Source organism: Lepidochelys kempii, chromosome 20 (assembly GCF_965140285.1).
Source record: "Lepidochelys kempii isolate rLepKem1 chromosome 20, rLepKem1.hap1, whole genome shotgun sequence".
Taxonomy (NCBI): Eukaryota; Metazoa; Chordata; order Testudines; family Cheloniidae; genus Lepidochelys; species Lepidochelys kempii.
Window position 1 is genome coordinate 100,205 of NC_136399.1, and position 26,344 is coordinate 126,548.

General features: G+C 48.1%; 1 long non-coding RNA gene and 1 pseudogene across 2 annotated transcripts in view; both read right to left on the reverse strand.

Moving 5' to 3' along the window:
- LOC140901007 (uncharacterized) overlaps positions 1 to 9,936 on the reverse strand; it is a 38,146-nt pseudogene extending 28,210 nt beyond the window's left edge. Inside the window, exon 1 of the transcript XR_013634853.1 lies at positions 9,349 to 9,936. The product of XR_013634853.1 is annotated as an uncharacterized LOC140901007 (transcript). The remainder of the gene's footprint in view (positions 1 to 9,348) is intronic.
- Positions 9,937 to 11,863: 1,927 nt separating this feature from the next.
- Positions 11,864 to 22,701, reverse strand: LOC140901008 (uncharacterized). The gene is made up of 4 exons (XR_012155759.2): positions 19,470 to 22,701; positions 18,414 to 18,555; positions 17,446 to 18,114; positions 11,864 to 13,718 (listed from the first exon to the last, which is right to left on the reverse strand). It is a non-coding gene; the product is annotated as an uncharacterized LOC140901008 (long non-coding RNA).
- Positions 22,702 to 26,344: the final 3,643 nt, after the last annotated feature.

The following is a 26,344-nucleotide window of genomic DNA, read 5'->3' on the forward strand; positions in this document are numbered from 1 at the left end:
TTTATTAGCAAAGCTGCTCTGCTAATACATTTAGAAGTGAGCCCCCCGAGTGGGGCTTGTGTCTTTTAATTTATACATTTTTTTGGAGAACAAGTTACAGAGAAGTTACAGACAAAAGAAGAAAAAGATTTTAGTCACCACCCTTCGAGATCCCTGAGACCAGTCACGTATCTTCAATTACCTGCCACCCTTAACAATCTCCTTTAACAGCTTCCAGTTAACTTAACTAATTGCCCATCACACCTTCCATTCTGATGCCTGCTTCTTAGATGTGCTGGCTCTATCTTAATTGCTTCTCCATTCAAAAGCTATCTGTCCCTACGTGTGCTCCCTCAGATACTTTGTAACATGTTTTGGCATGCCCTCTCATATACAATGTATCCAGCGTGTCCCCTTATACAACGTTATACTTATACAATGTTATACTTCCACAGTGGCCACTCAGAATAATGAACAATTTCCCTCATGGAGCAACAGTGACACTGGGTGGCCACTCAGGGTAATGCACAAACAATTTCCCTCACGGAGCAACAGTGACACTGAGTTGCCACTCTGGGTAATGCACCAACAATTTCCCTCACGGAGCAACAGTGACACTGAGTTGCCACTCTGGGTAATGCACCAACAATTTCCCTCACGGAGCAACAGTGTCACTGGGTGCCCAGTCAGGGTAATGCACAAACAATTTCCCTCAAGGAGCAACAGTGACACTGTATGGCGAATTCAGGTAATGCACAAACCATTTCCCTCACGGAGCAACAGTGACACTCGGTGGCCAGCCAGGGTAATGCACCAACAGTTTCCCTCATGGAGCAACAGTGACACTGGGTGGCCAATCCAGATAATGCACAAACCATTTCCCTCATGGACGAACAGTGACACTGGGTGGCCACTCAGGGTAATGCACAAAGCATTTCCCTTGGATCAACAGTGACACTCCTTGGCCACTCAGGGTAATGCACAAACAATTTCCCTCACGGAGCAACAGTGAAACTGGGTGGCCAGTCAGGGTAATGCACGAACAGTTTCCCTCACGAAGCAACAGTGACACTGGGTGGCCAGTCAGGGTAATGCACGAACAGTTTCCCTCACGGATCAACCGTGACACTGGGTGGCCACTCTGGGTAATGCACCAACAATTTCCCTCACAGAGGAACAGTGACACTGGGTGGCCACTCTGGGTAATGCACCAACAATTTCCCTCACGAAGCAACAGTGACACTGGGTGGCCACTCTGGGTAATGCACCAACAATTTCCCTCACGGAGCAACAGTGACAGTATTCTTGTCAGCAAGTTAAGGAAGTATGGGCTGGATGAATGCACTATAAGGTGGGTAGAAAGCTGGCTAGATTGTTGGGCTCAACGGGTAGTGATCAATGGCTCCATGTCTAGTTGGCAGCCGGTATCAAGTGGAGTGCCCCAAGGGTCGGTCCTGGGGCCGGTTTTGTTCAATATCTTCATAAATGATCTGGAGGATGGTGTGGATTGCACTCTCAGCAAATTTGCGGATGATACTAAACTGGGAGGAGTGGTAGATACGCTGGAGGGGAGGGATAGGATACAGAAGGACCTAGACAAATTGGAGGATTGGGCCAAAAAGAATCTGATGAGGTTCAATAAGGATAAGTGCAGGGTCCTGCACTTAGGACAGAAGAACCCAATGCACAGCTACAGACTAGGGACCGAATGGCTAGGCAGCAGTTCTGCGGAAAAGGACCTAGGGGTGACAGTGGACGAGAAGCTGGATATGAGTCAGCAGTGTGCCCTTGTTGCCAAGAAGGCCAATGGCATTTTGGGATGTATAAGTAGGGGCATAGCGAGCAGATCGAGGGACGTGATGTGATCGTTCCCCTCTATTCGACATTGGTGAGGCCTCATCTGGAGTACTGTGTCCAGTTTTGGGCCCCACACTTCAAGAAGGATGTGGATAAATTGGAGAGAGTCCAGCGAAGGGCAACAAAAATGATTAGGGGACTGGAACACATGAGTTATGAGGAGAGGCTGAGGGAGCTGGGATTGTTTAGCCTGCAGAAGAGAAGAATGAGGGGGGATTTGATAGCTGCTTTCAACTACCTGAAAGGGGGTTCCAAAGAGGATGGCTCTAGACTGTTCTCAATGGTAGCAGATGACAGAACGAGGAGTAATGGTCTCAAGTTGCAGTGGGGGAGGTTTAGATTGGATATTAGGAAAAACTTTTTCACTAAGAGGGTGGTGAAACACTGGAATGCGTTACCTAGGGAGGTGGTAGAATCTCCTTCCTTAGAGGTTTTTAAGGTCAGGCTTGACAAAGCCCTGGCTGGGATGATTTAACTGGGAATTGGTCCTGCTTCGAGCAGGGGGTTGGACTAGATGACCTTCTGGGGTCCCTTCCAACCCTGATATTCTATGATTCTATGACACTGGGTGGCTACTTTGGGCAATGCACCAACAGTTTCCCTCATGGTGCCACAGTGACACTGGGTGGCCACTCGGGGTAATGCAGATAGCATTTCCCTCATGGCGCAACAGTGACACTCCGTGGCCACTCAGGGTAATGCACAAACAATTTCCCTCACGGAGCAACAGTGACACTGAGTTGCCACTCTGGGTAATGCACCAACAATTTCACTGATGGACCAACAGTGACACTGGGTGGCCAGTCAGGGTAATGCACGAACAATTTCCCTCACGGAGCAACAGTGACACTGTATGGCGAATTCAGGTAATGCACAAACCATTTCCCTCACGGAGCAACAGTGACACTGGGTGGCCAGTCAGGGTAATGCAGAAAGTATTTCGCTCACGGAGCAATGGCCAATGCGTGGTCAATTCAGGTAGTGCACAAATCATTTCCCTCATGGACCAACAGTGACACCGGGCAACCCCTTGGAGTAATACACAAAGCATTTCCTCACAGAGCACCAGTTGCACAAACTGGGTTTAAGAATAAATAATAATAATAATAATAAACAAAAAACAGTTTCACTATAAAAGTTAGATTTTCAGTGATTGTAAGGGATAGCCAACAGAAGAAGGCAGATTACTAAGCAACTACAAATACACACACATACTACTCCTAAGATCTTCAGGAGACTAGATTCAAGAAGTATTTTCTCATTCTAAATGTCTTTCGGCAACTTGAAGAGTTTCTGTAGCTTAGACTTCCCGTTGTTTCTCTTTACAGACTAGATTCCTGTCTTGGTCTGGACTTCCCCCTTCTCAGTTCCTCTGTCTCTTCAGGTACTTTCAGCAACGTTTCTACTGCCCTGCATGATATTCGTCTGCTCCGACTTCTCCATGGTTCCCGAGACCTCACGTGGGGGAATGCACACCTACCCATGTCCTACAAAGGGAGACGGCACCAGGAGAGCAGAGGAGAGAGACACTGAGAAAGTTGGCCAACACACAAGAGAAGAGAGAAAAACATGGGAGGAAGGCAAGCAACTCACCAGCTGGAGTCCTCCTCCTAGATGCAACCTTCTCCTGTGAAGGAGACACCATTCCTGGCCAGAGAAATGAGCAGCCCCTGAAAATATACGACGTGCAGTCTACAACCTGCGACGTGTGATGCGCGAGCAACGCTCGACGTGCTGTGTGCTACGTGTTGTGCGTGTGACATGCAACGTGTGACGTATTGTGCGACGTGCTGTGTGCGACGTACATGCGTGCCATGTGCGATGTGTCAGTGTCCTGTGTGTGTCAGTGTCATGTGTGCCGTTTTGTGTTGTATTGTGCGCCCTTTTGTCATGTGTCGTGTTGTGCGTGTGCGCACGTGTTGTGCGTGTGCATGTGTGTAGTGCGACGTGTTGTGTGTGAAGTGATACGTGCGACATGTGACAAATTGTGCGACGTGCTGTGTGTGACATGCGACTTGCTGTGTGTCGTCTTGAGTGTGTGTGGGTCGTGTTGTGTGACAGGTTGTGGGTTGTGTTGTGTTGAGTGTGTCGGTGTCATGTGTGTGATGTTTTGTGTGTGATGCTTTCCATGTCGCATTGTGTGTCGTGTGAGGTGTTGTGTGTCGTTTTGTGTGTCATTTTGTGTCATCGTGTGTGATGTGTGTGCGTCCACGCATGTGACGTATTGCGCATGTCCGTGTGGGAAGTGCAAAATGGGATGGGTCAACTTGCCACCCCCTTCCCCAACAGTTTAGCCCCCTGTCGTAAACATGACCCTATCCCTTCCCTAGGGTACTATTGACACTAAAACGACCTAAAAGACCCCAGACTTATCACTATTGGCTGGCACCCTATTGCCACCCGCACTTCTATGCTGCTGCTGCTGCTGGACAAACCCTCCCCGCAAAATCTAAACCCCACCCCCTACCCGGAACCCAACTGGAACCCTAACCCTATAACTTGCTCCCCAATTCTAAACCCCTGAACCAAAACTGTAGCCCAATCCTCACCCCAACCCTAACCTCCAGCTCTGAACCCAGCCCCCCTAAGCCTGACACCGCTTTAAGGCAGAGCCCAGTTCCCCATTCCCACCATGTGCAACAACAGTGCAAACCACACCCTCCCGCTCCCCCACCCCCGGCCCAGGAATCTCGCTTCTTATCACCACTTGTTTTGAAATTAACCTTTTCTTCATTTGCATTCCACAAACCTTCATTCTCGTTTGATGGGTTATTTAGTTACAGGGGTCTACACAATGCAACTCTTTGCTATTACATTGTAACAGGATACAGATAAGTGAAAACAGTGCAAACAACATTCCACTAGTTTTCAGGAGGTTTAAACACCCAATACATTTGAACATTTAACAATCGCTTTGATCTATACTAATACACACATCAATTGGCCTGAATACACTCTGACATAAGCTGCTCTGCCAGCGTCACACCTTGTACAAACATTACTGCAATAGCGTGTAGGGCAGCATGACCCCCAGAGGTCTATGAGCTGATTTCAGGGTGTCTACAGGACCCCGCAGCTGAAGCACAGAGCCCCCACGCCTCCTGCGGGGCAAAAACCCGCAGCCCCAATGCTCCCCACTCCTCAGGGCATAACCCCAGAGCTGCCCCCCTACCCCAGCTGGGCCCTTGAGTTTTTTTAGCATGTTGAGTGAGTGGGGAGGAGTGAAGTGCTCTAGCGAGGTGGGTCACCTCTTTTATAGGGCACAAGTGCCGGAAATCCTTCCTCCTATGCCCAAATTTTATTCCTCACCCACAATTGGGCGTATTGATGACACGTATATATGCACATTAAGTTTCCTTGTGATGTTCCTGTTAAGTCTGTGGGTACCACATTAAAAAACCCTACGCCATTCTTCATTATCTGTTGGTCTAGATAGAAGGTTATAGACATATGTGTGAATATTTATTTATTTAGGTAACAAGATATAGGTTAACTTTACTTTTCTGGGTAAATGGTCTTAATATAGATGTGTTAACTTTCCTTAGCTTAACATACAGGATATGGCCTTTAGGTCTCTTGCGTTACAGCCAAGCTTACTTTAATATTAAATCTCTAAACCTATTACAATAAACCAAATATGTATACGAAAAAAATACATCTATGCAAGCAAGCAGGTTAGTGCTATTGGTTGTACGACTCAGAATCAGGACAAGAGATTCTCCCATTGCATTCTCCTGTGAGCCATTCAAACCTCCTTCACTCATTAATTTAAGTCATATTATTTACAAAAGTTCTAGTATTGTCATAATGGAAAAAAACAAAAAGCAAACCAGCCAGCCTCCCCATCTGCAAACAATCCCATCTCAGTAGGAGAAGTCCTACAACAGGCTTTGCCAACAGGTGGAAACTGGGATTTAAACTCCAAATCATCTCACTGTATTTCAGATCCATTCAAATTCCCCATCCAGGTCTGTGATACTTTCATCTCTGGCCCTAAATTACTGTTTTAGGGGCAAAGAAAACAAATTGTGATCCACAAACAGAAGGCTGAGAACCTTGAATCATAGGACACATTGAGCGGTGGAGCTGTAGAAAGTGGAGATCAATTCTACATGGCTCAAAAAGAGGAAACACTGCTGGAGTAATTCAGAAGGTGGGAATCCCTCCGACTCACCACTTCAGGTGTCACAGAGGTTGAAAATACACACTCTCTCCCCTCCCCACAAGTCAGAGTCACCAGGAGATGCTCTGGAACTACTCCATATGAAGCTAGTCAGGACTCTGGGGGAGCATGTCTCCTCTCTCTCAGTACACTGTCACCAGGGCAAGAAGCTGACACAACTTCAACCTTCCTGGCTCTGACTTCGAAGTATTCAGCATCCCCTTCCACACCGTGTGCTTCCCGCAACGAGTCCGCCCGGACGGGGCTCCTGGGGAAGCCAGAGGGCCTTGCACCCCAGCTCCGCAGTGACTCTCAGCCAGCGGGTAAAACAGAAGGTTTATTATTCGACAGGAACACGGCGTAAAACAGAACTTGTTAGCACAGAAATCAGTGACTTTCGGCCAAGTCCATCTTGGGGAGTCGTTCAGTCACAGATGCCCCCTTGGGACTGTCACCTGACGTGCTGAAATTACCTCAGAGCCTGTTTTCCCTGCTAGCTTGGGACTTCCAGAACCCTGTCTTGTTGAGCCAGACACACTAGCCTGCTGCAACACAGACCCAGGGTCTGAACCACGCTCCCAGAGCTGCAGGTTTTAAGTGAAAACAGGGGGGAGGGATAGCTCAGTGGTTTGAGCATTGGCCTACTAAACCCAGGGTTAGGAGTTCAATCCTTGAGGGGTCAGTTAGGGATCTGGGGCAAAAAATCTGTCTGGGACAGTACCTGGTCCGGCTAGTGAAGGCAGAGGATGGGACTCAATGACCTTTCAAGGTCCCTTCCAGCTCTATGAGATAGGTATATCTCCTTATAAAAATATATTAAAAAAAACAAAAACAAGTGATGTTATAAAAAGTAGGATTGTCGTGGTTTCAAGTAATAACGGACAGAACAAAGTAAGTCACCCAGCAAAATAAAGAAAAACACTGCAAGTCTAAGCCTAATACATTAAGGGCGGGTAGCGATCCATCGATCGGGGGTCGATTTATCACGTCTAGTCTAGACATGATAAATTGAACCCCAAGTGCTCTCCCGTCGACTCTGGTACTTCAGCGCCGCAAGAGGCACAAGCAGAGTAGACAGGGGAGCGACAGCAGTCGACTCGCCACCATGAAGACGCCGAGGTAAGTCAACCTAATTACGTCAACTTCAGCTACGCTATTCCCGTATTCTCAGGTCGATCCCCCCCTTAGTGTAGGCCTGGCCTAAGAAACTGATGACAGGTAATCTCCCCCCCTCAGAGATGTTCCAATAAGCTTCTTTCACAGATTAGACTCCTTCCTCGTCTGGGCCCAATCCTTTCCCCAGGTATAAAGAAAAGGAGGACTTGTGGCACCTAAGAGACTAACCAATTTATCTGAGCATAAGCTTTCGTGAGCTACAGCTCACTTCATCGGATGCATACCGTGGAAAATATAGTGGGGAGATTCTCCCCCCGATGAAGTGAGCTGTAGCTCACGAAAGCTTATGCTCTAATAAATTTGTTCGTCTCTAAGGTGCCAGAAGTACTCCTCGTTCTTTTTACGGATAAAGACTAACACGGCTGCTACTCTGAAACCTTTCCCCAGGTAATGTTAGTTCCAGCAGACATCTCAGGTGGTAAGCAGGGGATTTCTTATGATTGGCCCCCTTTGTCCTGCTCCACCCCCTTTTATACCTTTGGCACAAGGCGGGAATCTTTTGTCTCTCTGGGTCCCCACCCCTCCTTCTAAATGGAAAAGTACCAGATTTAAGATGGATTTCAGTACCAGGTGACATGGTCACATCACATGTCACTGTAAAACCCCTAGTCTCCATTCCCCATGGGCTAGCCCACATGTACACAGGAAGTCTTTCAAGTAACTAAGGCCATTTACAACTGATTGTTTCTGGAACACCCTTAATGGCCTCTACTTAATATGTTTACATCAGTGATACAATTTTATAGCTTATTCTCCTAGCTCCAGATATAGAAATACTACATGCAAACAAATAGGATGAACACACTTTGTAGATTACAAGCTTTCTAATGACACCATACAAGGGGTATTTATCGTAAAGCGTATTAGTAAGCATATTTCCATAAAGCCTACGGACTGCAACGTCACACACTGGTCATAGCACAGGTGCAGGCAGCTGGAGCAGCCTCACCTGCTCCAGAGGTCTCAGCGAAGTCACACACCCCTATTCCCACCACCAAGGTATTGGTGCAGCACACAGGGAAACTGGGGCACAGGCAGTATTCATGCAAAACAGTAAAACTCACATAGGCTCAACAGTAAAACTCACATACAACATAACAAGGGAAAATCCCCACTTCGTGACACCCTCTATCCCTGCACCTTCTCTGTTATATCTACATTGAGAATATAGCTAATATAATGCCAATATTTAAAAAGGGCCCTAGAGGTGATCCCGGCAATTACAGACCAGTAAGTCTAATGTCAGTACTGGGCAAATTAGTTGAAACAATAGTAAAGAATAAAATTGTAAGACACACAGAAGGACATAAATTGTTGGGCAAAAGTCAACACGGTTTCTGTACAGGGAAATCACAAAAGCTTATGCTCAAATAAATTTGTTAGTCTCTAAGGTGCCACAAGTCCTCCTTTTCTTTTTGTGAATACAGACTAACACGGCTGCTACTCTGAAACTAATCTACTAGAGTTCTTTGAAGGGGTCAGCCTGAGCCTGAGGAGGAGACAGAATTTACTAATGTACATTGCCAAAGAGCCACAGTAATATGTCAGCAGCCCCCCCCCATCAGCTCTTGCCTGCTCCCAGTGCCCACCGGCTGCCCATCAGCGCCTCCCCATCCCTCCCGATCAGCTGTTTTGTGGCATGCAGGAGGCTTGGAGGGGGAGGGAGAGGAGCGAGGGCATAGCAGGCTCATGGGTAGGGGTGAAGTGGGGGGCACATTGGAAAGTTGGCACCTATAGCTCCAGCCCCAGAATCGGTGCCTATACAAGGAGCCACATATTAACTTCTGAAGAGCTTCATGTGGAGCCACAGGTTGGCCACCCCTGTACTAATCTATTAGAGTTCTTTGAAGGCTCAACAAACATGTAGACAAGGGGGATCCAGTGGACATAGTGTACTTAGGCTATTTCCAGAAAGCCTTTGACAAGGTTTCTCACCAAAGGCTCTTATGTAAATTCAGTTGTCAGGGGATAAGAGGGAAGATCCTTTCATGGTTTGAGAACTGGCTAAAAGACAGGGAACAACGGATAGGAATAAGTGGTAAATTTTCAGAATGGAGAGGGGTAACTAGCAGTATTCCCCAAGGGTCAGTCCTAGGACCAATCCTATTCAACTTATTCTTAAATGATCTGGAGCAAGGGGTAAACAGTGAGGTGGCAAAGTTTGCAGAGGATACTTGTCACGGAGTCCAGGGGCGATGCTCTGGAACTGCTCCCTACGAAGCCAGGCAGGACTCGGGTGAAGTCTCCTCTCTGTGAGCAGCCTGTCTGCAGGGCGAGAAGCTCACACGGCTTCCACCTTCCTGGGTCTGAACTCGGAGCATTCAGCATCCTCTGCCCCTCCGTCCGCTTCCCACAGCAAGTCCGCCCAGGCGGGGTCCTGGGGAAGCGAGAGGGTCCTGCACCCCAACTTTGCAGTCAGACGTGACTCTAGCCAGCAAAACAGAGGTTTATTAGATGATAGGAACATGGTTTAAAACAGAGCTTGTAGGTACAGAGAATAGGACCCCTCAGCTGGGTCCATTTTGGGGGGCATGGAGCAACAGTCAAGAATTGTAACATTCATAAACCAGTCGGAGAACACTTCAATCTCTCTGGTCACGCGATTACAGACATGAAAGTTGCTATATTACAACAAAAAAACTTCAAATCCAGACTCCAGCGAGAAACTGTTGAATTGGAATTCATTTGCAAATTTGATACAATTAACTTAGGCTTGAATAGAGACTGGGAGTGGCTAAGTCATTATGCAAGATAACCTATTTCCCCGTGTTTTTTCCTACCCCCCCCCCGTCAGACGTTCTTGTTAAACCCTGGATTTGTGCTGGAAATGGCCCATCTTGATTATCATACACATTGTAAGGAGAGTGGTAACTTTAGATCATAGAATCATAGAATATCAGGGTTGGAAGGGACCCCTGAAGGTCATCTAGTCCAACCCCCTGCTCGAAGCAGGACCAATTCCCAGTTAAATCATCCCAGCCAGGGCTTTGTCAAGCCTGACCTTAAAACCCTCTAAGCAAGGAGATTCTACCACCTCCCTAGGTAACGCATTCCAGTGTTTCACCACCCTCTTAGTGAAAAAGTTTTTCCTAATATCCAATCTAAACCTCCCCCACTGCAACTTGAGACCATTACTCCTCGTTCTGTCATCTGCTACCACTGAGAACAGTCTAGAGCCATCCTCTTTGGAATCCCCTTTCAGGTAGTTGAAAGCAGCTATCAAATCCCCCCTCATTCTTCTCTTCTGCAGGCTAAACAATCCCAGCTCCCTCAGCCTCTCCTCATAAGTCATGTGTTCCAGACCCCTAATCATTTTTGTTGCCCTTCGCTGGACTCTCTCCAATTTATCCACATCCTTCTTGTAGGTGGGGCCCAAAACTGGACACAGTACTCCAGATGAGGCCTCACCAATGTTGAATAGAGGGGAACGATCACGTCCCTCGATCTGCTCGCTATGCCCCTACTTATACATCCCAAAATGCCATTGGCCTTCTTGGCAACAAGGGCACACTGCTGACTCATATCCAGCTTCTCGTCCACTGTCACCCCTAGGTCCTTTTCTGCAGAACTGCTGCCTAGCCATTCGGTCCCTAGTCTGTAGCTGTGCATTGGATTCTTCCATCCTAAGTGCAGGACCCTGCACTTATCCTTATTGAACCTCATCAGATTTCTTTTGGCCCAATCCTCCAATTTGTCTAGGTCCTTCTGTATCCTATCCCTCTCCTCCAGCGTATCTACCACTCCTCGCAGTTTAGTGTCATCCGCAAATTTGCTGAGAGTGCAATCCACACCATCCTCCAGATCATTTATGAAGATATTGAACAAAACCGGCCCCAGGACCGACCCTTGGGGCACTCCACTTGATACCGGCTGCCAACTAGACATGGAGCCATTGATCACTACCCATTGAGCCCGACAATCTAGCCAGCTTTCTACCCACCTTACAGTGCATTCATCCAGCCCATACTTCCTTAACTTGCTGACAAGAATACTGTGGGAGACCGTGTCAAAAGCTTTGCTAAAGTCAAGAAACAATACATCCACTGCTTTCCCTTCATCCACAGAACCAGTAATCTCATCATAAAAGGCGATTAGATTAGTCAGGCATGACCTTCCCTTGGTGAATCCATGCTGGCTGTTCCTGATCACTTTCCTCTCATGCAAGTGCATCAGGATTGATTCTTTGAGGACCTGCTCCATGATTTTTCCAGGGACTGAGGTGAGGCTGACTGGCCTGTAGTTCCCAGGATCCTCCTTCTTCCCTTTTTTAAAGATTGGCACTACATTAGCCTTTTCCAGTCATCCGGGACTTCCCTGGTTCGCCACGAGTTTTCAAAGATAATGGCCAATGGCTCTGCAATCACAGCCACCAATAAGCTATTACCAGCAGGAGAGTGGGGTGGGTGGAGGTATTTTTTCATGCTTTGTGTTGTTACGAATTACACCTGAGAGGACACGCACACAACTGCTGTGAATTATATCTGGTAGGACATGCACCCAACTGCTGCGAATTACACCTGGTAGGACACGCACACAAATGCTACGAATTACACCTGGTAGGACACGCACACAACTGCTGCAAATTACACCTGGTAGGACACGCACACCAATGCTGCGAATTATACCTGATAGGTCATGTACAGTTCAAATCTAGGCTGAGGCACATAAACAAAATCCACAACTGCAGAGTTCCCAAAAGACACTAAGTTTATTACGCTCGAGCGTGGTGGCCCCCTGCTAGCCAGGAGGGGACCCTGAATACAGATTATACAAAGGTTATATACTTTTTAGCAAAGCATGTTGCCCTCGTGCATCGGAAACCTTAGCCAATAAACAAACCCTTGTCTTATCTACCACCTATCCCTGCTTGGTGCATTCCTCGTGCTATACCAGTATGTTAATTACACAGCATGGTCCTAAAGCCATGCATCAGTAACATTTATTATCAGGATGGGAGGCCTCACATCAAGGCCAAGAGACAGGGAGTTAGAGACTGACAAAAACCAGATACTGGGAGTCAAGGCAGGCTGGAGACAAGAAGGAGGATTTTCACAGGGATTCAGTATCTAAGGATCACTCCTCCTGGTGTATGATGTGCTGGCATTTAAACAATGGTGGGCCCCAAACCAAAATGGAGTCACATGTGCTATCTTTTTCTTAACAGTCCTCCCTTTCTTTTTGTACGTCAGTAAGCTATATTGGGGCTGAGTAACCGCGCTGCAGGGTTAGCAACTGCCGACAGCACATACTGCAGCATTGTAGGCATACAAAAAATAACGCAAAAACAACAACAGTCAAAAAAAGTAAATACAAAATACGCCGTCCCCAGGTCCCCACATCCGGTAGCCATGAGGTGAGCCAGTCCCAGACCTCCTGGAATCCGGCGCTGGTAGTGTCGAGGCTGATGTGGTGGAATAGGGCTGCCTGTTGCTTGAGGATGTGGATGTTAGTTTTTACCCTATGGTGCTGATTTACAAATACACAACAGCTTGAATTGACCAGAGCACAAACCCCGCCCTGATTTGCAAGGAGATAATCCAGGGCTAGGCTGTTTTGCAATGTCGTTTGGGATAGCTGGGTGACTTCAATTTGAAGGGCAGATAGAGCATCTGCAGTAGCATTTGCCATTAGTTCCAAAGCAGCTGAAATGTTAACTATAGCTTTTTTAGCTCGCTTACTCCCATCCATGGCAGAAACCAACGCACAAAGGAGTGAAAGCCTTTGGGCCGTTGAGAAAGGGGGTTTAAAGGAATACTTTGTCTGTCCCTCCATACTAGATTGCGGATCTCTCCCCGGGTCAGGTTTTGGTGTACTGTCACGGCAGGTACTGTAGCCCCTAAAGTACATGTACCACACCATCCTGCTGGGAGAACCCTTATAGGCTGTGTGATTGCATAACGAATACCAGCCAGACCCCTCGGGGACTGGCCACGGGGTCCTGGAGTAGGTAGAGGGGCCGCCCGCACCAGAGCTGATTTGGGTGGTGTCCTTGCACCCCACAAAATTTCCTACAAAAACTGTATTTTTTATGCCCTTACGTCGTGACACACATAAAGCATAATTACCCTGGGCCACCATATTAATAGACCATATTTGGATTGTAACATTTCAGTTAAACGTAGTGTTTGCCCAAAGCTTAGTTTGGAGTGTTTGATTAAGGGGGATAGGTACTCCTACCAACGGGACCCCCTGACCTAAATATGTGGGGGTATGAATACCAATTCAACACTGCGTTCAATTTACACCCTGTTTGATAGCACGGGTTAAATTTAAGAAGCTATTGCCCTTCCATCCTTGTACTGGACTTGGGAATAGGGAAAGGAACCCCCCAGGCAAACCATACCAATGTCGGCATTCTCCTTTATACTATACAAAAAACACTACCCCCAATGTAAGTCCAATAAACAGGAACACAGAAAGTCCTGGTGGGCTGTGAAGGTCCCAGTAGCTGGAAAGCTTAGTCCATGGGTTGGTCGTGGTGTTCATTTGTGAATTAGCTTGTCCTCCGTTTTATTTTTTTTTCCCCTTCTTGGCTTTTATTAACCTGCAAAGGAAACTTTTACTTTTTACTTATTCATCTTTGTTTAAAAAGGAACACATGTACATTGCCCATTATACAGCACTTTAGTCATATTGTTTAATGTATGCCACATACACCATTTTACGAAAATGACTTTATTACAGAGCTTTGGAGCAACAAGCCAGGACAAGCACACCCACTTTTGAGGAGTCCACTTGGTACAACCTCTGGTGTCCAGTAGCTTTCCTCCCTCCCCAGCCCTTTGGCTAGAAATGTGAGGTAGCCAGAAGGATTTTATGTATAATATGGGGAGTGGGTTAACCTTTCATGTCCTTGCTTCCAAAGACTGTTGGTGTGCAAATTTTAACAACAATTTTTTTTTAATTAAAAGATCTGGCCAATGAATTTTTTTTTTTTTACTTAAGCAAATATATTAAACTTTAGTATATATTCCAAGTTGAATAAAACGAGTATCTGCATTTTGATTTAACCCTTCTATTTAGTTTTAAACTAAACTGTCCTATGAAAAATTAAACACAGCAATTCTGGCCACAAGACAAACACCACAAGACAGGACATAGAACACAGAACAGAATTCCTATTGTGCCAGTAAATTTATGAGATGTTGAATTGCTTTTCAGCTGGCATTAGTTTTCTCTGATTTTTTGAAAGACAAAAAAACCCCACAGATCTACCCCTTTTGGGCAGTCAGTCATTGCTTAAAATATTTTTTTTTTATACAAATGCCCTTGTTAATTGTAGGCAAAACAGAGGAATTACCCATATTTTCTTGTATTTGTTTTATAGGCAGCCCAGGTTTCAGTGGCCTCTACCTTATTAGTTAGGTAATTTACATTAAAACAAAGGCTTTCTGGCTTGCTTTTGGATCCACAGGTTAAAGATTTTTACTTTAAAAAGGGCACAATAAACTTTACCAGACTTTTGATTGCCTTTTACTTTTAACTCCTGCTGTCAAACACACAGTGACCTGAAAAGGAAGACACCACCTATTGTAGCCCCTTGGAGCCTAATAAGATATTAATTAAGTAACACTGTATAATTGCATTTTTTTTTTTTTTTTGGAAAAGGGCCCATTTTTTTCCAAAATGGCTGCAAAGAAACCAAGAATTCTTTTTCTTTCCAGTATTTTACAAAGTTCAACTGCTTAATTCTTTCCAGCAACTACAGAGTTAACTTTTTACTATCCTTTTTTAAATCACTTGCTTATTTCCCAAAACGACACCCAATTAACTTAGATTTTACCATTTCAAGTATTATTCCGGGATTTACGTTTTCCATTTCTGTAATTATTTACTCCTCTTTTTTCACTATGACCTCCAAGTTTCCAATCTGTTTTCCAATCTCTCTATCTGTTGCCTGCCACTTGGGCCCGATCCTGTTTTTTTTCTCTGAACTGTCCCTTTCATGAGCACCAGCTTTGTTTCACTACCAAATTAACAAGGAGGGTAGGCTTCTTAACTAGCCCGCAGCCCTCCTGGTCTCTTTTCTTAAATATTTTCACTTACAAGGGCTACCCGAGTTCTACCCCCATGAGGCTTGTCACCTGGACAGAAAGCATGGCTAATTGGCAAGCAAGGAGGTGACGGGCATAAGTCAGAAAGCCGAGGGTAAGCCGGAGGAGGGGCAGAAGCAGGCATAGCACAGAGCGGGGCTGGAGACCCCTGAGATGAATAAGAAAAGGAAGAGGAAAGAGGACGTCCTTTCGCATGCACATAAGGCCAGTTGTCCCATACATACCAATAATCCATCTGGACTGGAGCTTTGTTTTCCAGCCTTTTCCTAAGCGCTGTTAATTTTTCCCCAGCAAAGGAACCATCCGGTGGCCAGTCAAAAGGTGTTTGAGTTGTTAGTGCTGGCCACTCAACCTTGCACAAGATTACAGCTTTTTTTTTTTTACCTAACCCATGGGTACAAGAAATATTCCCCCAATTCTCGAGAATTTCAGCCAAAGAGGTCCCCTTACTTACACTCTGCCCAGAACCCATAATGGGCTACCAAAAGGACACCAAATGTGCCACCTTATTGCCTAAGTGACGGCTCACACCCCCCCTTCTTAGAATTCTCAAAGGTGAACTCACCCTGTGCCGGCTGGAACTGTCCAAGAGGAGGAGTGTAGTCTCGCTTGTTGGGGCGAGCCTAGAGTCCCTTTGTGGTCGCCAAAACTGTTACAAATTACACCTGGTAGGACACGCACACAACTGCTGCGAATTACACCAGATAGGTCACGCACAGTTCGAATCTAGGCTGAGGCACATAAACAAAGTCCACAACTGCAGAGTTCCCAAAAGACACTAAGTTTATTATGCTCGAGCGTGGTGCCCCCCTGCTAGCCAGGAGGGGACCCTGAATACAGATTATACAAAGGTTATATACTTTTTGGCAAAGCATGTTGCCCTCGTGCATCGGAAACCTTAGCCAATAAACAAACCCTTGTCTTATCTACCACCTATCCCTGCTTGGTGCATTCCTCGTGCTATACCAGTATGTTAATTACACAGCATGGTCCTAAAGCCATGCATCAGTAACCTTTATTATCAGGATGGGAGGCCTCACATCAAGGCCAAGAGACAGGGAGTTAGAGACTGACAAAAACCAGATACTGGGAGTCAAGGCAGGCTGGAGACAAGGAGGAGGATTTTCACAGGGATTCAGTATCTAAGGATCACTCCTCCTGGTGTATGATGTGCTGGCATTTAAACCATGGTGGGTCCCAAACCAAAATGGAGTCACATGTGCTAACTTTTCCTTAACAGTGTGTATATAAAAAGATCTTCTACACTTTCCACACTATGCATCCGATGAAGTGAGCTGTAGCTCACGAAAGCTTATGCTCAGATAAATTGGTTAGTGTCTAAAGTGCCACAAGTGACACTGGGTGGCCAATCCACATAATGCACAAACCATTTCCCTCCTGGACAAACATAGACACTGGGTGGCCAGTTAGGGGAATGCAAGAATTTCCCTCACGGAGCAACAGTGACAGTCAGTGGCCAGTCAGGGTAATGCATGAACAATTTCCCTCATGGAGCAACAGTGACACTGGGTGGCCAGTCAGGGGAATGCACAAACAATTTCCCTCACGGAGCAACAATGACACTGGGTGGCCAATCCAGATAATGCACAAACCATTTCCCTCATGGACGAACAGTGACACCGGGTGGCCACTCAGGGTACTGCACAAAGCATTTCCTCACAGAGCAACAGTGACAGTGGGTGGCAAATTCAGATCGTGCACAAATCATTTCCCTCATACAGGAACAATGACACTGGGTGGCTACTCAGTGTAATGAAGAAATAATTTCCCTCACAGAACAACAGTGATACTGGGTGGCCAGTCAGGGCAATGCACAAACCATTTCCCTCATGGAGCAAGAGTGACACTTGGGCAGCCACTTGGAGTAACGCAGAAAGCATTTCCCTCACGGAGCAATGGTGACACTTCGTGGCCAATTCAGGTAGTGCTCAAATCATTTCCCTCATGGACCAACAGTGACACCGGGCAGCCCCTTGGAGTAATACACAAAGCATTTCCTCACGGCGCACCAGTTGCACAAACTGGGTTTAATAATAAATAATAATAAACAAAAAATAGTTTCACTATAAAAGTTAGATTTTCAGTTATTGTAAGGGATAGCAAACAGAAGATGGCAGATTACTAAGCAAATACAAATACACACACATACTAAGCCTAAGATCTTGAAGAGACTGGATTCAAGAAGTAATTTCTCACCCTAAATGTCTTTCGGCAACTTGAAGAGTTTCTGTAGCTTAGACTTCCCATTGTTTCCCTTTACAGACTAGACTCCTGTCTTAGTCTGGACTTCCCCCTTCTCAGTTCCTTTGTCTCTTCAGGTACTTTCAGCAACCTTTCTACTGCCCTGCATGATTTTCGTCCGCTCCGACTTCTCCATGGCTCCCGAGACCTCACCTGGGGGAATGCACACCTACCTTTGTCCTACAAAGGGAGACAGCACCAGGAGAGCAGAGGAGAGAGAGACTGAGAAAGTTGGCCAACACACAAGAGAAGAGAGAAGAACATGGGAGGAAGGCAAGCAACTCACCAGCTGGAGTCCTCCTCCTAGATGCAACCTTCTCCTGCAAAGGAGACACCGTTCCTGGCCAGAGAAATGAGCAGCCCCTGAAAACGGGGACCTTGTCTCTCTCGTAACCACAGCTGGTCAGGAACCATTTCTTACAAACCCAGCCCCAGCTAATGGGGAGTCCCTACCTGGAGCCAGGCGGGCCGTGAACAAAGCCTTAAACAAACCAGACACTTATCTCACTGACATTAGCGACTGCTCCACTGCCAACTGGACGACTCCTGGCTTGCATCAACAGTGCTCGCAGGCTCACTGCTCTCGCTCGCTTTCCATCCAATGAGGGGAGTAGACTGTTTGTACTAAACCCAGACCGAGGAGGAAAAACAAATAAGTTACCATCTCAGTGGCCAACATCGCATAGGCTATTCTTTTCTCTTCTCCTGCATGGCGGCATTCTGTCCCAACCCTCCCCACCATCAGGCCTTTAGTACTAAAACTAGAAAGCACCCCTTGCAACAGCACCCGAAATAATCACTCTGCACAGCAGACTCTGGCCCCTCATCAGCCATAATTTCACAGAGCCCTTTACCCAAAGAGGAAGCACACGGCCTCTGAAGAATACTGCAGCAAGCACAGATGAGGAATTCAAAGCACTGACCGCTTACTCAGAGCCAGTTATGCGGGAGACAGAAAGCTGACGACTCTTCATGTCCACTTAGAAGGATGTCCAAGCTGCTTAGGTACACCTCGGCCACTTCTCCTCTGGCTCGGGCTCCTGGACAATTCCTCTGCGAGAGCAGCTGCAAAAGCCAAGCACGAGCTATCATTATACAAAGCTCCATTGGTGCTGAAAATCTTGCCCTCATCCATGCATTGGCCCCACTTGATGAACAGAGATCGAGTTAACACCGACAGTCACTGGACCACGCTCACACGCACTGCCCTGATTAGGCCCTGTGATGGTGTCCCCTGAATAGATATGTGGGCACAGTTGGCAACGGGCTTTGTTGCAAGGATAGGTTCCTGGGTTAGTGGTTCTGTTGTGTGGTATGTGGTTGCTGGACCTCATCACAGGACCTAATAACATCAGCCACACTGTTGCCGGCACCCAGTGCCGAGAGGCTGAACAACAGCTTGAGTGGTTCGTTACCCGGTGTGCTACACCCAATAATTACAACGGGGTGGAGAAGCAGAAAAGTTTATTTGCAGCTGCAAAAAGGTACAGGGAGAATAAAATCTCAAATCCTGCACAACAGAGCAGGAAGTTACACAGGCTTTTATACATCCTTTTTTCCAGCATACTTATCCAATAGCAAGCTGCTCCAAGTATCCATATAGCCAGCCAATCCAGTTCCCAGCTAGTTCCCTGATTCTCTGTATCATTTGTTAAACTATACATAAAGCTGCTTTATTTAGCATTGTTTTTTCATATCTTCCCTGTTTGGCCTTGCTTAGTTTCAGGCAGTCTGACTCTGCAACATACTGTTGCAGATTCTCAGCATAACTGCTGTGTGTGCCTCCAGGCGGGGGGGCCAAGGACACTTGGGCCTAGCACACAGAGCTGCTGTGAGTGCCTCCAGGCAGGAGGGGGGGGCCAAGGACACAGGGGCCTAGTGCGAGGGGGCTTCATCGACACTCGTGGTCTTCCATCCCCTCGAGTTACCTAGTGGCCATGCCCCAGTGTTCCCAACAACACTATCAGAGGCTCGTTCACCTGCACATCCACCAATGTGATATATGCCATCATGTGCCCGCAATGCCTCTCTGCCATGTACATTGGTCAAACTGGACAGTCTCTACGTAAAAGAATAAATGGACACAAATCAAATGTCAAGAATTATAACATTCATAAATTCAATCTCTCTGGTCACGCGATTACAGACATGAAAGTTGCTATATTACAACAAAAAAACTTCAAATCCAGACTCCAGCGAGAAACTGTTGAATTGGAATTCATTTGCAAATTTGATACAATTAACTTAGACTTGAATAGAGACTGGGAGTGGCTAAGTCATTATGCAAGGTAACCTATTTCCCCTTGTTTTTTTCCTACCCCCCCCCCCCCAGACGTTCTTGTTAAACCCTGGATTTGTGCTGGAAATGGCCCACCTTGATTATCATACACATTGTAAGGAGAGTGATCACTTTAGATAAGCTATTACCAGCAGGAGAGTGGGTTTGTGTATGTGTGTGTGTGTGGGGGGGGGGGTGAGAAAACCTGGATTTGTGCTGGAAGTGGCCCAACTTGATTATCATACACGTTGTAAGGAGAGTGATCACTTTAGATAAGCTATTACCAGCAGGAGAGTGGGGTGGGAGGAGGTATTTTTTCATGCTTTGTGTGTATATAAAAAGATCTTCTACACTTTCCACAGTATGCATCCAATGAAGTGAGCTGTAGCTCACGAAAGCTTATGCTCAAATAAATTGGTTAGTCTCTAAGGTGCCATAAGTACTCCTTTTCTTTTTGTGAATACAGACTAACACGGCTGTTACTCTGAAAGGTGTTGTGTGTGATGTTTTGTGTGTCGTGTTGTATGTGACATGTTGTGTGTCGTGTGACGAGTTGTGTGTGATGTGTATGTGTGACATGGACATGGTGTGTGTTGTGTGTCGTTGTGTATGTGTGTATGTGTGGTGTGTTGTGTGTGATGTTTGTGTGTCTTATTGTGTGTCATTTTGTGTGACGTGTTGTGTGTCGTGTACTCTGTGTGTGTGTCGGTGTCCTGTGTTGTATGTGTGTGTGTGTGACGTGTTATATGTCGTGTTCTGTGTGTGTGTGTCGGTGTCGTGTGTGTGTTGTCTTGTGTGTGTCTGACATGTTGTGTTGTGTGTGTCTTTGTGAAACTGGTCATGTGTAGTGTTGTGTGTGTGTCGTGTTCTGTGTGTGTTGTGTGTCATCTCGAGTGTTGTGTGGAGTGTGTGTGTGTCGTGTTGTCCAGCGTGTTTGTGATGTGTGTGTCCTGTTGTGTGTGTCGTATTGTTTGTCTCTGTGTGAGACGGGTTGTGTGTCGTGTTCAATGTGTCTGTGTGAGATGGGCTGTGTGTGTTGTTGTGCTGTGTGGAAGGGAGAGAGGAATGGATGGGAGTGCAGATTGTGGTGGGCTGGTGGTGTTGCGGAGGGAGGAGAGAGGGGGACTGAGGGGTCCCATGGGTGGAGGGATGGACTGGTGGGAAGGGTAGGAATGGGGGTTCAGGTTGTGGTGAGCTTGGGGGTGTTGGGGAGGGAGGGAGGATGGGGGGCTGAGGTTCCCACGGATGAGGGGCATGGACTGGGGTGTAGGTTGGGGTGGGCTGGGGGATTTTGGGGGGGAGGAGAGAGGGGGGCTGAGGGGCCCCGGGTGGAAGCATGGAATCTGGGGGGAATGGGGCTGGGGGGGCGAAAGGGGGAGCTGAGGGGCCCCAGGTGGAGGAATTGACTCGGGGGAATGGGGGTGCCGCTTGGGAAAAGTTGTGTGGGGCTGGTGGTGTTGGGGAGGGAGGGGAGGGGAGGGGCGGGCTGAGGACCCCACTGGTGGAAGGATGGGGGGTGTAGTGTTGGGAAGGTTAGGGGCCCGCGGGCTGAGGGGTACCAAACGTTCCCGAGAAGGCAGCACGTTGTCAACTACAACTCCCATGATGCATCGCTCACGACCGCAGCGACTCGTGGAGAATCAAGACAATCCCCCGAGGTACTGGGGTTGGCAGGAGCTTTGGCGTCCGGGCGAATTAAGTCACTTCCTCTTCCCGCCTTGCCCTGCAAACGGAAGCTGTGATACCGAAAGCGCCTTCCTCTCGCCCAAACAGGAAACGCCGGGCCCGGCACTGGCCGCTGGGAGACGCAGGCACCGGACACTGCCACGCCCATGGTGCCGCTGGCCCTGCGGTGGCTGATGGGAGATGCAGGCCGGGACATACTACATCCCCCGCAAGGCACTGCGGCACAACTCCTTCCCTCCGCCCCGCCCAGGCGGGCTCAGCTGGGAACACGGCAGTGGTGGAGGGGCCATGGGTGTGGAAGGGCGCCCCCAATAGGGGGACTTACGGTGCGGGGGGGCTGAAGAGGAGTGAGGCTGAGGGGCAAAAGGTGGGGCAGGTGGGAGATTGGGGGTGAGCAGAGGGATTGGAGCTGCCTGCAGTTTTGGGTAGTGGGGTTGTGGCTAGACCCATGGGGGTTGAAGTGGAGGCAGCCTGCTTTGGGACCCACAAGGGGGGTATGGGCAGGAGGGATGTGGGGGATAGGGGAGATTAAGGGACTTTGGTTGACGAGCAGGTGCCCTGGGGGGAAGGAATGAGAGGGATTAGGGGGCTTTATCTAGGTGATTGGGGGAGGGTGTGAGTGCCTGGGGGTGGGGGAAGCAGGAGATGAAGTGGTTTGAGAGGAGAAAACTGAGGCATGTAGGCCAAAGAAGAGAAGCAGAGTTGATGGGGGGATAGCTAAGGGTACCCCCCTGTAACCTACTATCCCCACTCTTGGAATGGGTCACCAATCCCCCTCAGTGTGAGGTTGGCTGCTCCCAGTGGCAGCACAGCTCAGGGATGCTCCATCTGTGACTTGTGTTGCACGTATTAGGGCACTTGTCGTGACAGCTTGTCCTTCCCACCACTTCCCTGGCAGGTAGAAGTTTCTGTCTGCTCGCTCCATGGTGGGAGAAAGCACGACACTGCATCGCTCATGCTGCCATGCAACCACCAAAGTCCAATAACATAGGCCAGGACACTCTACATCTCTCACAGTGCACCACTGTACACCTTTTCCTCCTCAATCCAACCACCTGCTTAGTGCCCTTAGTGCTTTGCCCCTGCTGTGACATCATCTCAATTCAGAGATGGGGCAAAAGGGGCACCTGCAGAGATCCTGGGATGTCTCCCCGCCAGCAGAGTACATGCAGTGCAGAGCGAAGGCAAAGGGGAATAACCTGCCCCCTCTTCCTACATGTTCAGTCAGTTGTGATGTAAGAAAAAAGAAAAGAAAAGAAAAACTGCTGTGATGGTACAAAGGTAGAAAGAGAGCTCCCACTACATTATTATAGAGATTAAATGGCACTGTTATAAAAAGTTGTGGTGGAATTAGAGTTGCTAGAATGCACAGCCCACCACCACAAATTATTTTCATTTACAAAACAAAAACAAAAAACAACTACCAATCAAACATCAGAATACATCCTTACTCCTTAGAGAAAGGCTGCCAGTTTGATAAGCATGACTGAGATATTAAAGAACTCAGTTACATGTAAAAAGAAAAGGAGTACTAGTGGCACCTTAGAGACTAACAAATTTATTTGAGCATAAGCTTTCGTGAGCTACAGCTCACTTCATTGGATGCATTCAGTGGAAAATACAGTGGGGAGATTTATATACATAGAAAACATGAAACAATGGGAGTTACCATACACACTGTAACCAGAGTGATCACTTAAGGTGAGCTATTACCAGCAGGAGGTGACCTTTTGTAGTGATAATCAAGGTGAGCCATTTCCAGCAGTTGACAAGTACTCCTTTTCTTTTTGCAAATACAGACTAACACAGCTGCTACTCTGTAATCTGCCAGTTATATGTAGTTAAATTTTTCTGACTTTCTATATTGTTCCACGGTGTGACTGTTCAGGCACACCTGTGCTGGTTTCCCCATCTGTAGAAGGTTAAGGATTACATCTTCTTTTAAGTCTCAGCCTGAAAAACCCTTCAGAACAGCTAATGTGACCTCATTCTGCTAACATAATGATGCCCACTGGGGTAATGCATGTGCTGCCCACCCTCTCAAGGGTGCAGACATTGTATTCAAGTAAATTTCAAAAAGCTCCAATATATAGTCTGACTCTGGAGCAAAACTCGGTCCTTTCTGCAACTGAGTCCATAAAGGGGTTGGCCCTGATCCTGAAAACACTTAAACGATATTCATGTACTGTTACACATATTTGCAGCCACAAAACCACTCCCACCAGTTAACCAATAAACAGAATTAAGTTTAAATCAATTATTTATTCGTGTAATTTTTCCTACTGAAGACCAATGTACTGCAGTAGGGATGGGACAGCAGCAGGAACAGGGGAAGGGGGGCATTCTGGGGAATACATTTTCAATGCCCACGGGGGTCCTTACAAACTTGTTGATACAATGTTTCTATGTACTTTTAATCACAGCTCATACCTCCAGCTGCACAAAGTAGCGCATAGGGCAACACATTCTGAAAACAAAGGTAAGAGAAGACTACAATTCATCTGCTGCATCAAGGCACACTGCACTAGAAGCATGTGAGAAGCAGCGGAAGGTTTTAGTACTCCTTCCCCCCCTCCCGCCCCCGCAACACAGTAGATATGCATAGCCATTTATATCTCAATCACCACTGGACACATGCAGGTGAACATGTCTATGAAGGCAGCCTGTATAACAACAGGCAAGGAGAGAGAGCATGTTGGCCAACACACTAGAGAGAAGCAATGAAGGAAGAACAAACAGCACCTGTAGTCACCTTCCTGGTTCCAGATGTTTACTCAGGATATGCTCCTCCCTATGTGCCTTGAGGCCTGAAGGTATGGTCCAGAGAAATGTGAAATAGCTTAGATATGTTGTTGATTTTATGAAAAGAGTAAATAATATTAAACTTTTTTAAATGCCTTCCCCAGCAACTGGCCAATACACACTGTTACTCTCCCCCCCCAGAGAGGAGGTGTTTTGCAACCTGTCTCTAGTGCCCTCCCCCCAAACAAAAAGTACCCCATGTCTGGCCAGTAGTATCCCCTCAGAAACCAGATATCCCTCTTGTCCAGATAATAATGTCCCCTAATAGGGACACTTACACATAACGGAAGTGTCCTGAATGCCTGCTCTCCCACGGTGTTAGTTGAGGAGTAGAGGAAAAACAGGGAATCTCAGAAAAACAAACTGGTAGCAGCAGTTGCCTCATAAAGAAAAGGAGTACTTGTGGCACCTTAGAGACTAACCAATTTATTTGAGCATAAGCTTTCGTGAGCTAGTTTTTCCTTATGCTTATTAATTAATGGCAGGGGTATTCCCACACATTAGTACAAGCTAAGTTGTTTACAGCAGAATCTCTTTTTCTCCAAGCCTGCAGCCCCACGTGCTGGAATCATAGAATATCAGGGTTGGAAGGGACCCCAGAAGGTCATCTAGTCCAACCCCCTGCTCAAAGCAGGACCAATTCCCAGTTAAATCATCCCAGCCAGGGCTTTGTCAAGCCTGACCTTAAAACCCTCTAAGCAAGGAGATTCCACCACCTCCCTAGGTAACGCATTCCAGTGTTTCACCACCCTCTTAGTGAAAAAGTTTTTCCTAATATCCAATCTAAACCTTCCCCACTGCAACTTGAGACCATTACTCCTCGTTCTGTCATCTGCTACCATTGAGAACAGTCTAGAGCCATCCTCTTTGGAACCCCCTTTCAGGTAGTTGAAAGCAGCTATCAAATCCCCCCTCATTCTTCTCTTCCTAACCTAACCCTAAACCCTAACTGGGGGGACAGTTGGGGAGGAAGGGGGGGCTGAGCAGTCCGTACGGGTGGAGGCACGGATGGAGGTGCAGGTTGGGGTGAGCTAGGAAGGTGTTGGAGAGAGTTGGGGGCTGAGGGGTGCCATGAGTGGAGGGATGAACTGAGGGAGCTGGGGTGCAGGGTGGGGAAGGTTGTGATGGGCTGGGGGGGTGTTGGGGAGGGAGGGGGCTGAGGGGCCCTACAGGAGGAGGCATCGATGGGGGAAGGGGAAGGATAGGATGCAGGTCGGGGTGGCCTAGGGGGTGTTGGAGGGAGAAGAAAGGAGGACTGAGAGGCCCAACAGATGGGGGGATGGATGGGGGTGGTTAGGGTGGGGTGAGTAGGGATGGGGGGACTAGGCATGGGGTGCAAGTTGTGATGGGCTGGGGGGTGAGGGTTGGGGAAGGTTACGGCAGGTTGGGGGCTGGAGAAGTGGGTTGGGGAAGGTTGCTGCAGGCTGGGGGCACTGGGGAAGCAGGTTGGGGCAGGCTAGAGGCGGGGTGGGGGCCGGGGAAGGTTGGGGTGGGCTGGAGGCGGGGTGGGAGCCAGGGAACTGGGTTGGGGAAGGTTGCTGGGGGGGCGGGGAAGTGGGTTGGGGAGGGCTGAGGGGGCTGGGGCTCGGGTTGGGGCAGGATGGGGGCAGGGAAGCGGGTTGGGGGAGGCAAGGGGGGGCCGGGGAAGTGGGTTGGGGAAGGTTGGGGCAGGCTGGAGGTGGGGGGGGCAGGGGAACTGGGTTAGGGAAGGTTGCTGGGAGGGCGGGGGGGCCAGGGAAGCGGGTTGGGGAGGGCTGGGGGGCAGGATGGGGGCCGGGGTTCGGGTTGGGGAAGGTTGGGGCAGGCTGGGGGAGGTGCGGAGGGGCCGGGGAAGTGGGTTAGGGAAGGTTGGGGTGGGCTGGGGGGCCGGGGAAGTGGATTGGGGAGGCCTGAGGGCGGGGGGGGGGCGGGGTTTGGGTTGGGAGGGCTGAGGGCGGGGGGGGCCGGGGTTCTGGTTGGGGAATGTTGGGGCAGGCTGGGGCTGGGGCAGGCTGGGGTTCAGGTTGGGAAGGGCTGGGGAGGCACGGCGGGGCTGGGGAAGTGGGCTGGAGAGGGCTGAGGGGGCAGGATTCGGGTTGGGGAAGGTTG